This window comes from Mus caroli, chromosome 11 (assembly GCF_900094665.2).
Source record: "Mus caroli chromosome 11, CAROLI_EIJ_v1.1, whole genome shotgun sequence".
Classification (NCBI taxonomy): Eukaryota; Metazoa; Chordata; class Mammalia; order Rodentia; family Muridae; genus Mus; species Mus caroli.
Window position 1 is genome coordinate 75,789,543 of NC_034580.1, and position 16,569 is coordinate 75,806,111.

The window sequence follows — 16,569 nt, forward strand, 5'->3', positions numbered from 1 at the left end:
CTGCCTGTCTCCATCTTCCCAAATGTGAGGATTAAGAGTGCATGCTGCTAAAAAAAAAAAAAAAAAAAAAAAAAAGGTTTTTAAAAGATTCAGGTGCTAGAGATTGAACTCAGGTCCTCACACTTGCTTTCACTGACTTAGCTACCTCCCCAGCCCTAACGGATACTCTTATTACTCCCATTTTTAAGGGAATGAGACCAAGGCCTGCCTGGAGAGCTCTATTGCTTTTCGTGGTGAAGAAAAATCAGAGCAGGAGCTCCATCTCCCGGGTTTTTATTTTATTATTACTTATTATTATTATTTATCAGTACTGCTCCCCACCTGGGCACAACACATAGAGAAATGAGAGTAACGGAATACTAGAAACAGATGTGGGGGGATGATAGGAGAGTCGTTCTATTCTCTTCTGCTTCTAATACTTTTCATTAAAATAATGGCAGCTGTGACCCAGGAATTAATTTCATGGCCTATTGTAGGTTACAACCCATAGGATGAATAGAACATGGGCTGGAAATGAGGGCTGGGGGGAATTAATGGGGGATTTCTTCTCTATCCGAAAGCATTTAATTTTATTCTTTTTAAGTAAAACTCAACATTTACCAGCACAGTGGCAAAAATTTATGGTGCAAAATGGAATCGCTAATTTATTAGAGGATTGATTAGTTCAGAGTCATGTGTTGAATGTCTCTCCTGGATTAGGCTCAGGGATACAGGAAAGAATAAAAACGTAATGCCTCTCCGGTGACCCATATACTCTAAGGTGGACAGAAAGCTATACAGAGTCATTCTCAGTGCTGCCTAGGAAGGAAAGGGGTGCGTGGTAAGAGTGCAGGGCAGGAGTTCCAAGCCCAGCTCAGGGGTCTCCCGAGGGTGGTATTCTAGATGGCGGCAAAATAAGGAGAGTTAAGAAGGGACTTCCTTGCAATGCTTGCCGGTAAAACCAGCATTCCGAGCTCAGGAGGCTGGGGCTATAGGATCAGGAATTTGAAGCCAGCCTGTGTTATGCAATGAAACTCTGTCTCACAAAAGAAAACAACAAGAAATCATTTCTCTTTGTTTCTTGGTGTAGTGGTTTGAATAAGCATGGCCCTCACAGACTCATAGATTTGAATACTTAGCTGCCAATTGGCGGAACTGTTTAAGAAGGATGAGGAGGAGTGGCCTTGCCGGAGGAGGTGTGTAACTTTGGGTGGTGGGCTTGGAGATTTCAAAAGCCCACACCATTCCCAGTTAGCTCCTCTTTCTGCCTATTGTTTGTGGATCAGATGTAAGCTTTGAACTACTGTCCCAATGCCATGCCTGCCCACTGTCATGCAAAATTCTACCATGCTGGCTCTGGACTCTGACCCTCTGGAGCTGTGAGCCCCAAAATTCAATGTCCTTTGTTATAAGTTACCCTGGCCATAGTGTTTTGTTGCAGCAATTGAAACGTAGCTAAGTCACTTAGTAAGCAGCAAAGGAATGCTACGTTCTTACCAGCCTCACCCCTTACCCTCACCAGCTGTAGCAGATCAAACCCAGGGCCTTGTACAAGCTAGACAAGCATTCAGCCACTGAGCCGTATCTTCAGGCTTTTGCTTCTAATGCCCTCGCTTATTTGGTAGGTGAATGATGGGAGGCACTGTATGAATCTGCATGTCCCCGAGGACTGCTGCAGTTAAAGATTTTGTGTGTGTTTATTAAGCTATCTGCACATAGTCCTGCCCTTTGCCCATTTTCCCACTGGGATTTGGTATTTTTCTTATCGATTTATATGAGCTCTTTATATTTGAGGGATAACAACCCTTCATCATATTTATTGCACGGACTTTCCCCAGCCTTGTCATTTGCTTTTTAGTTTGGTCTGGAATGGCTTCTGACGCGCACAAGTTTTTAATTTGGTGTAGTCCAATGCATTGATTTTCTTTCCCTTAGTGATTTCTTCTATTACTTTTATGCTTACAGAACTCTTCCTCATTCAGAGATCAAATAAATATTACTGAAATGTTTGAAGCGGGAGTGCACCATGGAGGATGATGGAGAGCAGAACTCACAGGGTGGATGTAGTAACAAGAGAAACCAAACAAGAAACTCGGCCAGGATAGGAGAAGCCAAATCATCTTTTATCCCCACCAAACTTGTCTTGGAGTTATAGATGGGAACAACTAGGAATAAAAGGAAGGCTGAGAGAGCAGAGGGCAAGCAGGATGAAGCTGGAGGGGCTGCAAGGTGGGAGGTAAACCTAAAACCTGTGTGTGTTTACCTGTGTGTGTGTGTGTGTGTGTGTGTGTGTATGTGTGTGTTTTCAAGACTGGTTTTCTCAGTATAACCCTGGTTATTCTAGAACTTGCTCTATAGACCAGGTTAACCTGGAACTCACAGAGATCTGCCTGCCTCTATCTCCGGAGTGCTGGGATTTAAGGCATGTGCCACCACTGCCCTGATAAAGGAAATGGCTTTATCTAAGGTCTGGGTACTTGATGCCTGGAGTAGAAAAAACCCAACCCAAACCTACACCTTTCCACCCTCGCAGAGAAGACAAACATCAAGAAAATGGTTGCTTAAGCAAATGTAAAGTAAAAGCTTCTAAAATAATTTAAGGAAAAAGATAGACTCGTATGAAAGATTATAAGGGATATGAACATATCTAGTATTACTACGAGCATCCCTAGATATCACAAAGGGCTTCCATCAGAGCTAGGATTATGGGTATCACCACACATGACTCCTTCTGTTTCTAGTTGTTCTGGTCTGAATATTGATGTTGGTCCCATTCCTATGTTGAATCCTAACTCTTTTTTTTTTTTTAAAGATTTATTTATTTATTATATGTAAGTACACTGTAGCTGTCTTCAGACACCCCAGAAGAGGGCGCCAGATCTCGTTGCGGACGGTTGTGAGCCACCATGTGGTTGCTGGGATTTGACTCTGGACCTTCGGAAGAGCAGTCGGGTGCTCACCAGCCCGAATCCTAACTCTTAATACACTAACTAGTATTAAGATGTGGGGCCTAGGGAAGGTAACTGGCTCGTGAGGGCTCCACCTTTCTAAGAATCTTGAGCCACATCTCCTGGCATTTCTAGAATAGCTGTTTTTCCATAGAATTTTCATACTTGGTTGTTCACCACAGGATTGTGCCACGAGAAGATGCAGCCAGAAGGTGCTAGTGATGAACATGGGATGCTTCAGTAGATTTCCCAGATTTCAGAGCTAAGGGGAAGACATTCTTGTTGCTGTCAACTACCCTAAGACACTCTGTAACAGTAGTTCTGGTGGGCTAAGACATGTGTGGCATACTAACCGAAGGGGCCAGAGTAGACAAGGGGCCTGGAGAGATGGCTCAGTGGTTAAGAGCACTGACTGCTCTTCCAGAGGTCTTGAGTTCAATTTCCAGCAACCTCATGGTGGCTCACAACCATCTGTAATGGGCTCTGATGCCCTCTACTGGTGTGTCTGAAGACCGTGACAGTACTCTCATATACAGAGTAGACAGGGAAGGCAACTGCAGAGGTCCAGGTAGGAAACGTTGGAAGTATGATTTAGGGCAAGGACAAGAACACAGAGTTAGGGAAGTGGATCCATTTGAGATGTATTTGAGACGGAGGGTGAGCAGGACTTGGAATGAATTAGATATGGAATAAGCAGACAAGATCATAGCATGTTGAAAAAAGATCCTTAGGTTTTAGGTTTACACACCCAGGTAGAATAACAATACAGAGACAGGGAGCCCCTAGCAGAAGAAGTGTTAGAAGAGAATCAAGCTTGGATAAAGGTTCACAGGTTCTGGTGTGGACCTGAAATTTGAGGTGCTTTTGATCTGAGTTGAGTTAGATGTAATGAGTTGAAGCTCTAGGAAAGATCCAGGCTGACGATTTTTTCCCACAGGCCATTGCTGTTGGACTGACCAGCATGGGTGTGAAGCCAGGGAAAACGTATGGAGCAGAGAAGAGGATCATGTGGAACTCCAACATTCAATATGACCTGAGGTCAGCTTCAGGCTCTGGAGAGCTGTTTGGATGGTTAAAGGGAGAAACCATGTTTCTGGTGTCCGGTACCCAGTCACCACTTGGGGAATGTCAGGTGTGACTTCTTTCTCTCTCCTTTGACCAATCTCTCTCTTTCCTGACACCATGGCTTATGCCTAGACACTCAAATCTAATCCTTCTACTATATACATCAGGTGTGACCTGTTCACCTCTGAGACCCAGCCCAGTCCAGCCTGCCTCTTGACCACGGTCTGAAATCAAACTAAGGAGACTGGATCTGCGTTTAGCTAGCTGCCTAGGGATCAAGGATGAGTGAGCCAATGTTCTGAGCACGTATCACCTCCACTGGAAGATCACACCTAAAGAAAATCCTACCCTGCACTTCTGCTACAGTTTGTAATCTTTCCCACAGAACCCACATAATGAATACCTCGGTTGCTCGTCACAGGGTTGTTCATTATGAAACGCATTTACATATTTTATTTACCTGCAATTCCTTCTCCCTGCTGGAACAATCACATTCTGAGCAAACATGCATATGGATAGCTTGCAGATCCATCCTACTGTTTTGTTTTAAAAATCCTGAGTTTGCCCATTCTGGTCAGAGTCTTTCCGGTGTTTCCATTATTCCCCACACTCACAATTTGGTTCTTTCTCTTTCCTTCTGGTACTTGGCCTTCTTCTCATCCTCTCACCAAGACTGAGGGGCCCTGGCCCCGAAAGCCCATTGTTCCAGCTAGGCTAGAGCCTCACTCACATCTCTGACTCTTCCTCACCCCCACCCCCACCCCTCTCTGCCGCAGGTGCTGTTTATTCTGCACGAAGCTTCCTATTACTTTTAACTAGAGATTTGTTATGCAAGGCAATCTCATGATCATGCAGCCTTGGCCAGATTCTGCCTCTGCCCCTGGCATCTTAAAGATCTGCTTCTGTGGCTGGGTCTCAAATCACTGCTTTTCTCTTCTGAATAATACACTTTCCCGATTTCTCTCTGTGTATTTTTCATCTCCATCTTCTGCTATCCTATTCATCCTCTCATTATCCGTAGCCATCTCTCCAGGCCCCCTGCCTCCTCTGGACCTATCTCTGTGGCTCGAGGCCTGCTCTTTGACCTTGAATGTGCATTGTCTGCAGTGTGCCTCCGACCTGGGAGGGGGTATGTTTGAATCACCATCGAAAGAGCTCAAAAAACATGACTGCCAAAGTACCAGAGACTCGGATGAAATGGTTTTAAGTGGGTCCCAGCCATTGTCAATTTTAATAAGATCTGAAAGTGCAGCCCGGATGCAAACCACTCACTGGTCTAATGGATGAGATGGATGTGGAAACAAAGGCTTTTAATACAATGCAAAGGCAAAAGTAAACAGAGGGTCTGGAGGAGGACAATGGGAGAGAAGCTCCCCATGCAGCCTGTGAAGGAAAACAGCAGTGAAGGCTACCCAAGGCGGAGGACTCCATGCCTCATTCATTCCAGAAAACCTGTTCGCAGAGAGTCCCGCCCCCAGTCTCTCCTTTGAGTAAGAGACATCAGTCAGACTTTCCGGAGTTGCTTCTGTCTCTCTAAGCGGCTGAGCGGCCATTCTGACCGTGGCCCCGGGAGACCAAGGCTACCTTGAAAAACAACCTCGCTGTATGATCTCAGGTCACTTAAGTACTGTTGGGTCTCAGTAATCATTCAATGGTATGTGAACATGTGTGTATTTGCACATGTGTGAGTTGAGGGAGCTAGTGTATTTAATAAATCTTGCCCACTGACCTTACATATAAAAAGTACTCTAACTTTTGGGTGCAACATCCATTTTGAGGTACCACATACACACCAATAATGCTCACTGACCCTTCTAGCAGCCTGTGCTTGGATGGCTGTGTTTGCAATCATCCCTGCCCAAGGAGAATATTCCACGTGGGTCTATCTTCACACAGTCCTTAGGCTCTTGCCTGGTCCTCAAGCCCTCCATGTTTGTATCACCTTGGGTTCTTCCCTTTTTCTTCCCTCGGCTATTTGCCCCTTCTCTACCCTACAGTTCCCACCAACACTGCTCTCCAATCCCATCATCTGGCGCAAAGCTCACCAATCGATCGCTCATCAGAAGGTGGTCTCTTCCCACCTTCCTTTGTCTGAGTCACTGTGGCTCCTCAGACATGGCTGAGGAATGGGCTGCTGCCACCCAGCATGCAGTCACAGTGGCTGGAGTCAGTGTATGTGACAAGACGCTAGCTAAGTAGGTGAGTCCTGCTGGGCTTTCTAAAAGCATCATTTCCTTGGATAACCTTTTTCTTCTCCTAGCAATCCAAGACTTACTGGATCCCAAGACATAGAGAGCTTGGTAACCCAGCCCCCCCTGCACTGTGGAGTGCTTTTATGGCCTTTCAGTATGGCAACTTCTGGAATAATGTTCTGCTATACTCCACAGCGTGGAGTCTACTTTCTTCGAGCTTTTCCTTGTTCTTGAAGAAGAGCTGTGAACACTACTTTGGTGTTTCTCTTTTTTTTTTCTGATGGACACCTTGTTTGTTTGTACTTTTTTTTTTCTTTTCAGTTTTTCTAGTCAGGGCTTCTCTTTGTAGCTTTGGCTGTCCTGAAACTCAGAAATCCACCTGTCTCTGCTGGCCAAGTGCTGGGATTAAAAATGTGCACCACCACTGTCAGACTGTATTTCTCTCTCTCTCTCTCTCTCTCTCTCTCTCTCTCTCTCTCTATATATATATATATATATATATATATATATNTNTNTNTGTGTGTGTGTGTGTGTGTGTGTGTGTGTTTAAAATACAACTTTTAGGAGATATTGTTTTCCCTTCCACTGTATGGGGCCTGGGGATTGAACTCCAGTTGCCAGGCTTGGTGGCAGGTGACTTCATTGGCTAAACTTTGTTCTTATCTTGAAAAAAAAAATTCTTGACAGAAACACCATAAGAGAGGGGAGGTTTAAGTTCCAGGCTTAGAGAGAGTTCAGTCTGTAATGACTGGAGCAGCTGCGTCCCTGTGGTGGCTGCTAGCTCACATGGCATGGACAGCAGGCAGAGAGCTAGACGAGCCAGGCTCCAGCCGATCTTCTAGGCTCCTATGACCTGTGTCTGCCACTGAGGCCCTGTGCCCTGAAGATATCACAACCTCCCAACGCAGCACCATGAGCCATAGATCAGGGGTTTAAACAGAGGAGCCTGTGTGTGGACACTTCAGACTCACCCTATAACAGCCCCTTTGCTCCTCTCTCCTTATGCTTCCACAGGCAGTTTGTGTCCAGTCTGAGTCTCTTCATGTGCTCTTGCCCTTTTCTCTTCTAAGGACGGGGATTCTGTTCATACTTGGCTCCTGGATATTTATTTATTTATTTGTTCTTAGAGATTTATTTATGTTCTTTTTGAGACAGGATTTCCCTGTATAATAGCTCTGGCTGTCCTGGAACTCACTTTGGAGACTAGGCTGGCCTTGAACTCACAGAGATCCATCTGCCTCTACCTCCCTTGTTCTGGGACCAAAGTTGTGCACCACCAAGCCTGGCTGGCTCTTGGATTTTTAAAATAGTGATTTCAGTTTCAATCCATGACTGTTACCATTTCTCTCTCCTCTTCACCGTTTACCGCTGAAATGAAAATATCTACCTGGCTTTGTAATTTCAGGGGGTTTTGTTTGCCTTTCTAAACAACTAGCTCTGTTTATGAAAAATGAACAAGATTCCCCCTTTTCTCTTCCTTTCTGCTTCCCTTTCCCTTCCTTTTCCCTTGACCCCTTCTCTCTCTCTCTCTCTCTGTCTCTCTCTCTCTCTGTCTCTCTCTCTCTCTCTCTCTCTCTCCTCCTCCTCCTCCCTCTACTCCCTCTCCCTCTTTATCTCTAGCCCAGACTGGCCTCATACTTGTGAGCTTCCTGCCTCAGCCTCTTGAATACTGGGATCACACGCACGAGCTCCCATGCCCCAGTCAAAATCCCCCCTTTCATGGTTGTGTTTGTTGGACTGTTTACACCCTTCCAACCTGACACCACTTTGTGTACCCCCATGGCTTCACCTTGAGACTACACAGCCCATACCCATCTTACTGAAGCCTTCATCAAAAACACTTGAGAGATTCAGGGAACTGGAAAAAATTATTCTGATTTTTTTTTTAATCAGTAAAATGAGACTTGGCACGGAAGTGGCTGAGGAGGTTGGGGAGACTCACTGTCTGAGCTCATGTGTCTAAAAAGAGAAGAACTGGGGGAAGAGTGTGTACCCAGGAGTCACCCAAAGTAACGACTGAACAGTCATCCTATGTGGACGGTGAGCTCTGGGTTCTCTGCTTAGGAAGGAACCAGATTATCTTCCTTGGTGTGAGCCTTCGAGTCTGGACTCCTGATCTGTTGGGTTCATGATCCAGGGTGGCAGGTGCACTGCCATGTTCTATTTATACTTAGAAGTCACCCGCAGGGACTCTGGAGCAAGTCTCAGCAGTGACTTCTTTTGTACACAGGTTACAGGAAGGCACGCAATGTTTTCCTAATGGCTTTCTGACTCTGACATTCCTTTAGTCACACTTCTGTGGACTCTGAGTAGATGAGAATGCCCAGCTACCAGGCCAAATTTTCCTTCATGCCAATCAACTTCAACCTTGTCCTTCCTGCATAGCTGAGATCAGACTCTCCCTCTTTCCCCTCCCCCTCTGCTTCCCCACTGTCTGTGTGTGTGTACACGATCACACACACACACACACACACACACACACACACACACACACACACACACGCTCAAGGCAGCCTGAGCTAAGGCTGTAAGTAAAACACCTTTCTGTTTAGGCAACAGCTAACATTTTCTTTTTCGTATCTTTCTCTAGAAATTCCACTTCAACTCTTTTCCAAGTGGTGCAGAGCTAGAGTATACAGGGCATGGTTTCCCTCTCTGTTTCTTGCTGCTGTCTAGGGAGAAATGAGCGGTCAGAGGGTGGGGCTGACGTCACCCCTATAGACAGGGTTGCTGCAGCTCCGAACCAGGAACCAAGGCAGCCACTCCTCTGCTCTCCTGCCTTCATGTGCGGGCAGGGGGGGTGGCGGGGTGGGGGGGGGGGAGGGTGGGGTGGGTGGGGAGGGGTTGGGGGGTCCTGTTCCTACTATGTCAGCATGGAGTATCTTTGGTTCCCTTTTAGAAGGCCTGCATCTCAGCCTCTTGTAGCCTTGTCTTATCTCTGCTGGTGAGCTCTGGTGGGTGTGCTGTGGGAGTGAGGATGTTCTTCTATGTGGATCAGAGTGAGAGGAGGGCCAACATGTAAACCCAGACTGACATGGATTCTTCAACAGAAACGCCAGGGAAGATCTGGGTGTTAAGAACCGGAATTGGCCTAAAGAGGTAACCAGACTTTGGTGTATTTCATTTTTCTGAGGCTCTGGATCCTTGTGTGTTTTATTCTCTCTGACCACCTTGGAGCACAGAGGGGAGGAGGGAGCACGCTACTTGAGTCCATTAATGTTGTTCATTATGTGTCAAAGACACAAACAGTGAGAAAAAGTTCAAAGTTAACTTACCGAGCTCATAAATACAAAGTATGCTTAGGACAGGTCCGTGGGGGAGGGAAATCAGTTTACAGGTTCAGAGGTTCAGTCCATTATCACCTAGGTGGGAGCATGGCAGTATCCAGGCAGGTATGGTGCAGGAGGAGCTGAGAGTTCTATGCCTTCATCTGAAGGTCACTAGGAGAAGACTGGCTTCCAGGCAGCAGGGTACAAGGGTCTTAAAGCCCACATCCACAGTGACATACTCATTCCAACAGGACCACACCTTCTAATAGTGCCACTCCCTGGGCCAAGCATATTCAAACCACCACTGTCTTCTTAGATACTTGTTGAATATGGTGACACAGGCATTTAACCCTTATACATGGGAAGTGGAAGCAAGAGGTTTGGAGGCTCAAGGCTATCCTTGGTTACATAGCAAGCTCCAAGCTACAGGAGACTATGTCTTAACAAAAGATACATATCTAAGCCAGGCGGTGGTGGTATATGCCTTTAATCCAAGCACTTGAGAGGCAGAGGTATGTAGATCTCTGAGTTCAATCTCTGAGGCCAGCCTGGTCTACAGAGCAAGTTCCAGGACAGCCAGAGCTACAGAGTAACCCTGTCTTGAAAAACACAAAAACAAAACCCAACTAAACAAAAGATACATATTTAATGTTGCCTACCATGATATGGCTAACATGCATGAACACTGAGGGCAAGATAAGATTCATCTTGCCTTCTCAGCAACCCTACAGCACAGGTTCCTAACTTGCAGACTAGAAACATGAAGTTTCTAATTCAAGATTATTTTGTTAGTAAATAGAAGACTTGAGATGTACCTAGATCTATTCCCAAACACGACCATGTTACATATTCTCAGAAAGGTATCATTAGGTGTTTTTTGTCATTGTGTGAAGTCCCAGGGTATATTTCAACTAAGACAGCCACAAGATCACAGACATATATGTGGTCTGTCGTTGGCCAAAACGCCTACCTGTGGCACGTGCCTGTACTGAGACTGGGAGTGGGGTAGTGGTGCAGCCTCCATTGGGCTAAAATCCCGGCCCCACCACTTAAAAGCTCGGTGAGCTTGGCAGTGGTTTAGCCTTTTTATGCCTCTATTTTCTCACCACTAACAAAGACAGCACATATCCAACAGAGTGTAACAGTTTATGAGCTTTGAGAGCAATAAACAGTAAAAATGTTGATTCTTTATGAATAAAGAATAATAAGAATTCTCTTCTTTTCATCTTTCCATTGTGGACCAGTGAACCTAAGTTTCCATAAAACTCCAGCATAGATTGTGCCATCTGGAATGGACCTTAGACACGACTGCCAGGGCACTTACCAGAGAAGAAGGATTTCAGCTGTTAAAATCTGCCAGGTGGTCAGTCCGCTGCCACGATACTGACTGTGTGGTGCTGTTTCTCCTGTCCGTTCTTCCTACTGCCTTTGCCGTAACTCACCCAGTTTAGGCAAAGCCTGGTGGTATCTTAGAGTTTTCCTTGGAACTATGTGTGGCTATCTGATGATGTCTGGCTGATTAGTTTTATTTTTCTGGAAATTTCCTTCACAAAGGAGGAAGCCAGCCCTTCTCCCCTTTCTTCCATCTTGCTGCTTAGAAGGCACATCTGGGGGTTATTGGAGATGTCACACCTGGGGGATGGTAGCAGCATCACACTGCTTGAATTCTGTACCCCGCAAATGGAAGAACCCCAGTCTCGCAGCAGCTATTGTTACTTGGGTTCACTGCCATTTGCAATCTAACTGACAGCATTAAGTATGGATTAGTGCTAGGGCCAGTGCATATTCATTAAGTCTGGCATGTTTATAAAATGTCCTTCTGCCTTCCCTCTTTTTCCCTCTCTCTCTCCCTTTCTCCCTCTCTCCCTTCTTTCCTCCCTTCTTTTCTTCAAGGTCTCACATTCCAGGTCTGGAACTTGCTATGTAGCAGAGAAAGGCCTTATGCTTCAGATTCTCCTGCTTTCTACCTCTCAAGTACTAGGATTCTGGCGTATGCTACCATGCCTGGCTTGTGTGGTGCTGGGGGTTGAACCCAAGGCTTCATGAGTACTAGAGAAACACTCTAATGAGCTATAGCCTGTGTGGTGGTTTGAATAGGAACCACCCTCATAGACTCGTGTGTTAGAATGGTTGGCAATAGGGAGTGGCACTATTAGGAGGTACTGGCAGATGTGGTCTTGTTGGAGGAAGTGTGCCACTGTGGGGCCGTGGTTTGAGGTCTCATTTTTTACTTTCCTTTTTCTTTCTTTCATTTTTTTTTTAAATGTATGAGTTGTTCCGTCTGTATGTACCCCTGTATGCCAGAAGAGGGCATCGGATCCTTTTATATATGGTTGTTAAGCCACCATTTGACTTCTGGAAATTGAACTCAGGACCTCTGGAAGAGCAGCTAGTTCTCTTAACCGCTGAGCCACCTCACTAGCCCAGAGATCTCCTATGCTTATGCTATGCCTACTGTGGCACACAGTCTTCTTTGGCTACCTTCTGATCAAAATGTAGAACTCTCAGCTCTTTCTCCAGCATCATGTCTGCCTGGATGCTGCCACGGTGATAATGAACTAAACTGTTACAGAATATTTGACCACATTTTGAATCCTAAGATTGTGAACTAGAAAACCCCGTTTCTTCTTGTGGTGTGCTCAGTCCTAGCACATACCTTTAACCCAAGAGCTTTCTGTAGACAAGAGCTAAATAAAGTCAAATGACTATAGGTCAAGAGGCAGAGCAAGCAACCAGTTGACAGGGAATGAGCATAAGAAAGTCCAGGAAAAAGGAAGGAGGGTTTTTGAATTGAAGGGTATTTAAGACAGCAAGGAGGAGGAGAAGGAACCATTTCTTTCTGGGACTTTGGTGGAGTAGGAAGGGCAGCTGGGTGCTTTCTCTGCCTATCAAGCTAGCTATGGCTTTCACCAGAGCCTCTAGTTCCTGAATCTTTATTTAGTAAACTGAATGTTTAAGATTTTGTTTAAAAAATAACCCTAAACCCCCTGAAACTGTAAGCCATCCCCAATGTTTTCCATTATAAGAGCTGCCTTGGTCATGGTGTCTCTTCACAGCTATGGAAATCCTAACTAAGACACCTTGTCAAACAAAACTTCCCAAGGCCTTAGAATAACTTCTCGTGCTTTGGGGAGTATGGGTAAACTTCCTTCTAGAGATCTGGCTCTAGAGGGTGGCTCTTAGACAAAGATGGGCTAAGTTCCATCAACTGTGCCCCTCTAGCAATAGAGGGACTGGCTTGTTAGGTTTGAAATGTGGGCCTCTACTCATTGTTCATCCAAACTCTAAGCTGGAGGGGGGGGGGGCTGGAGAAGCCTGAGAAAGTCAGGAAGTCTCAATGAGGCTGGCTGTTAATTCCTCTCTCTATTCCTGCTGTTCCTAATGGCATGTTTTGAGATTGATAATTTTTTCCCCTTAAGATGTTCTTCCCTTTGCTTTTAAAAATTAATCTTTTCATCACGAAACCATTTCAGAAATCAGACAAGAATTTTCAAAAAGCATAATTTACCCACCATTAAGTTGTATCAGATCTTAACATTATGTCATATCTGCATCAGATCTTGTTTAAAGAAATAAAACATTGCTAATATAATTGAATTGTATATCCTTCTCCCAGGCCTGCCCTCCTCCTCCTTCCTCCAAGGTAAGTATCGTCATGAATCTGTTGTTTATCACCCTATGCATGTTTAATATCGTTGTTCCATATTTATGTATCCATTAATACAATATAGCATCATTCAATAGGGTTTTAAATTTCAGGTATAAACTGGAACTTCTCTTTGAGTATTACATTGTATAAATATTCACACCATGCTCCCCACTTCCCTGTGGATGAGTGTTTGGCTGTTTCTCTCCCTTTTTTATGATCTGGATACTGCTGTGAGGAGTTCCTGTGGCTATCTTCTGGGGCATGCGTGTGTGTGTTTCTTTAGGGCAACTGCCAACAAACTATGGCCTCTAGAGAAAATTCTGGCTGCCAATTGTTCTTTTGTAAGGAGCCATGAATTGATGCGTTTGTATGTCTTTTAATGTTTTCATGTAGTGTGCACACATGCATTTCTGTCACTGCAGTGTACTTGAGCACTGTGAAGCAGGCAGCTCGCCCACCTTCTACTCTGTGGGTTCTGGGGATCCAACTCAAGTCTTCAGTCTTGGTCAGGCTTCATAACAGCTTCTTTACCAGCTGAGCCACTTCACCTGCCCTCTATGTCTTCTGTTTTTTCATCTAAGCTCTTAAAATTCTGATAAAAAAGGTATAAGACTTCCTGTAGACAAGTACATTCACATTGCCTTATCTTTATTCTTAGCTTCTAGCTGCAGAAGCTTTTCTTTCTTATTTTATGTGTGTGTGCACATGTGCACATGTGCGCAGAGGTTGACGTCAGATGGCTTTCTCTAATATTTTGAAAACTCTTTGTTACACTGATCTCTCTCTCTCTCTCTCTCTCTCTCTCTCTCTCTCTCTCTCTCTCTGTGTGTGTGTGTGTGTTGGTGGCTGGTGGTACAAGTGTGCCCTAATGCACCTGTGGAGGTCAGAGACAACTTTCAGAAACAACTCTCTCCTTCTACCACGAGAGTTCCAGGGATCTAACTGAAGCAGTCAATCTCGGCATCAAGTACCTTTATTTACTGAGCCATCTTGCTAGGATTTAGTTGCATTTGTGTATGTGGGGGTCGGGTGGGGAGAAGTGGAGAGAGAGAAAATAGATGTACATATGCTTTGTTTATGCAGTGGAGGTCAGAGGTCGGGTTTGGGGAGTGGATTCTCAGTGGTTAAAACGGTGTCTCTCTGCTTTCTATTGCTGTACTGTGCACCCCAGTATAGAGGAGCCCTGAGAGTTTCTGGGTGACTCTGCCATCTGTGCCTCCCATTTCTAGGAGGGTTGGGATTACAGATGTATGCCACCCCATCTGTCTTTTTTGGTGGGTTTGGGGATTAATTTGGATATTTAGGCTTACATGACACGTACTTTTACCCGCTGAGCCAATTCCCCAGTGTATCCACATTTGATTTTTGAAGCAGGCTCTTTCGCTGGACCTGGAGCTTGCCAATCTGGCTAGATTAGCTGCTAGCAAGCTCTAGGGATCCACCTTTCTCCACCTTCCCGGAGCTAGGAGGAGAGCAGCTGCACCCGGCTATTGTATGGGTGTTGGGGATTGTTCTTGGGTTCTCAGGCTTGCGCCATTGACACTTTACTGACTCAAGGCATCTCCCCCAGGTCCCCTCAGAGACTTCTTATCATGCAAACCAGAAACTCTAGCTATTAAACACCACTTCATGAAACACAGTGGGAAGGAATACTTTTGGGGTATGGTCAGCTTCTCCCCCCCCCAAAAGAAAGGTTTTAGCTGAAAACACAGGAAAGAAAGGATGCTTGATGGAAAGGGGAGAAACAGTTTCTGACAGTGCCAACACAGAGAGGAGTTAGACAGACAGACAGACAAACACATACACACAGCCACACACATTGAGAGACAGACGCAGACAGAGACACAAAGAGAGACAGACAGACACAGACAGACAGACACATACACACACAGACACACAGAGACAAACAGACACTCGCACAGACAGACACATGTGCACGCTCATGTGCACAGAGAGAGACTGACTTTGTAGATCTTGGAAAACTCCCTGTAGTCTTCAAGTATTTCTTAGCACACACAGGGAAACTACTAGAACTGAGGAAGACCATGTTGAAGAGTTTGGCAGAGCTCACATAGCATCAGAACTGGGTTCTCAGCAGCCAGAGAAGAAGGACCTCCTGTGGGAAGAGGAGGAAGCCCTGTTTGTGAAGCCGTGTGTGTGTGTGTGTGTGTGTGTGTAATTGACATGAGCTGGCCATCTCAAGAGTCCAAGCCCCAGACTCATGGGTACTGGCAAAGCCTCCCCGATGGGTGAGGTTCAGAGGACTGGCAAAGTCATCCTCCTGCCCATGTAGAGATGCCGAGAGTTACACTTGTGCATCTTAGCTCACTGCCTCCATATTTCCAGTCTGAAGACTACTCCCCTGCAGAGACAACTCCTTACCGAGATTAGCTAAACCTGTCTTCTTGATTCAGCTATATCCCATAAACCCTGCCTCCTTGATTCAGTATGCAATAACCCTGCCTCTCTGTCCCATAGTATATAACAAACCTGCTGAGCTTCTGGGGTGCTGCAGCTTCTCCAGCAGAGGCCCAGGCTGCCTGATCCCAAGTTCTCTCTCTGTGTATGTGTTTGCCCATACCTCACACTCCTACTCAGGGTTCCAGAACCCAAACTGTGCCAGGAATCTACAACTTCCCAATGCATTGATCAGAATCCACTTGAATTTTATCTAAATGGTGGCTAAACTAGCGTCAGACTAAAGGTTGTTCTGTACTTGCCTAACCACCTCAAAAACACACCTTAAAAACTCAAGTTGTTCTCAGTGATTTAATAAACCTCACTCAAAGTTTAAAACTACTTAAAGGAATATGAAAAACTGCTTTCTGTTGCTGTGATTAAACACTGACTAAAAACTAGCTTGAAGAAGAGGTTAAATAGGACCTCCTCAGGGCAGGAGTTGAAGGCAGGAACCTAGAGACCACCATGAAAAAGTGCTAATTATGGCTTACTTCAGGCTTGTGGTCAGTTATCTTTCTTATGCAGCCCAGAGCCACCTGCCTAGGGATGGTACCACCAACAGTGGGCCATGCCCTCTCCCATCAATTAACAATCAAGAAAATGTCCCACAGACATGCCCACAGAGCAATCTGGGAAGTGGTTTCTCCAGTGAGGTTCAGTCTTCCAGGTGTGTTCAGTTGACAACTGAGGCTAACTATGATAGTGTTCAAGATTATAAAACTCATGATTCAGCAAAACTGCCAGAAATGTAAAGAAGTGGAAACAGTAAAAGCCACAATGAAGAGGAAAAGCGATCAACAGAAACAGATCCAGAAATGTCACAGGCGATAGACACACTAGATAAGGACATTACAACAACCATAAGAAACTGACTTCATAAACCCGAGGTAGAAGAGATTATGAGCATGTTCCTGAGAGACCCCAGTAATATGAAACAGATCAAATCAAACTCGGAGAGAGATGAAAGGACAGGGGCTGCGCAAAGAGCAAATTAGACACAAGAAATA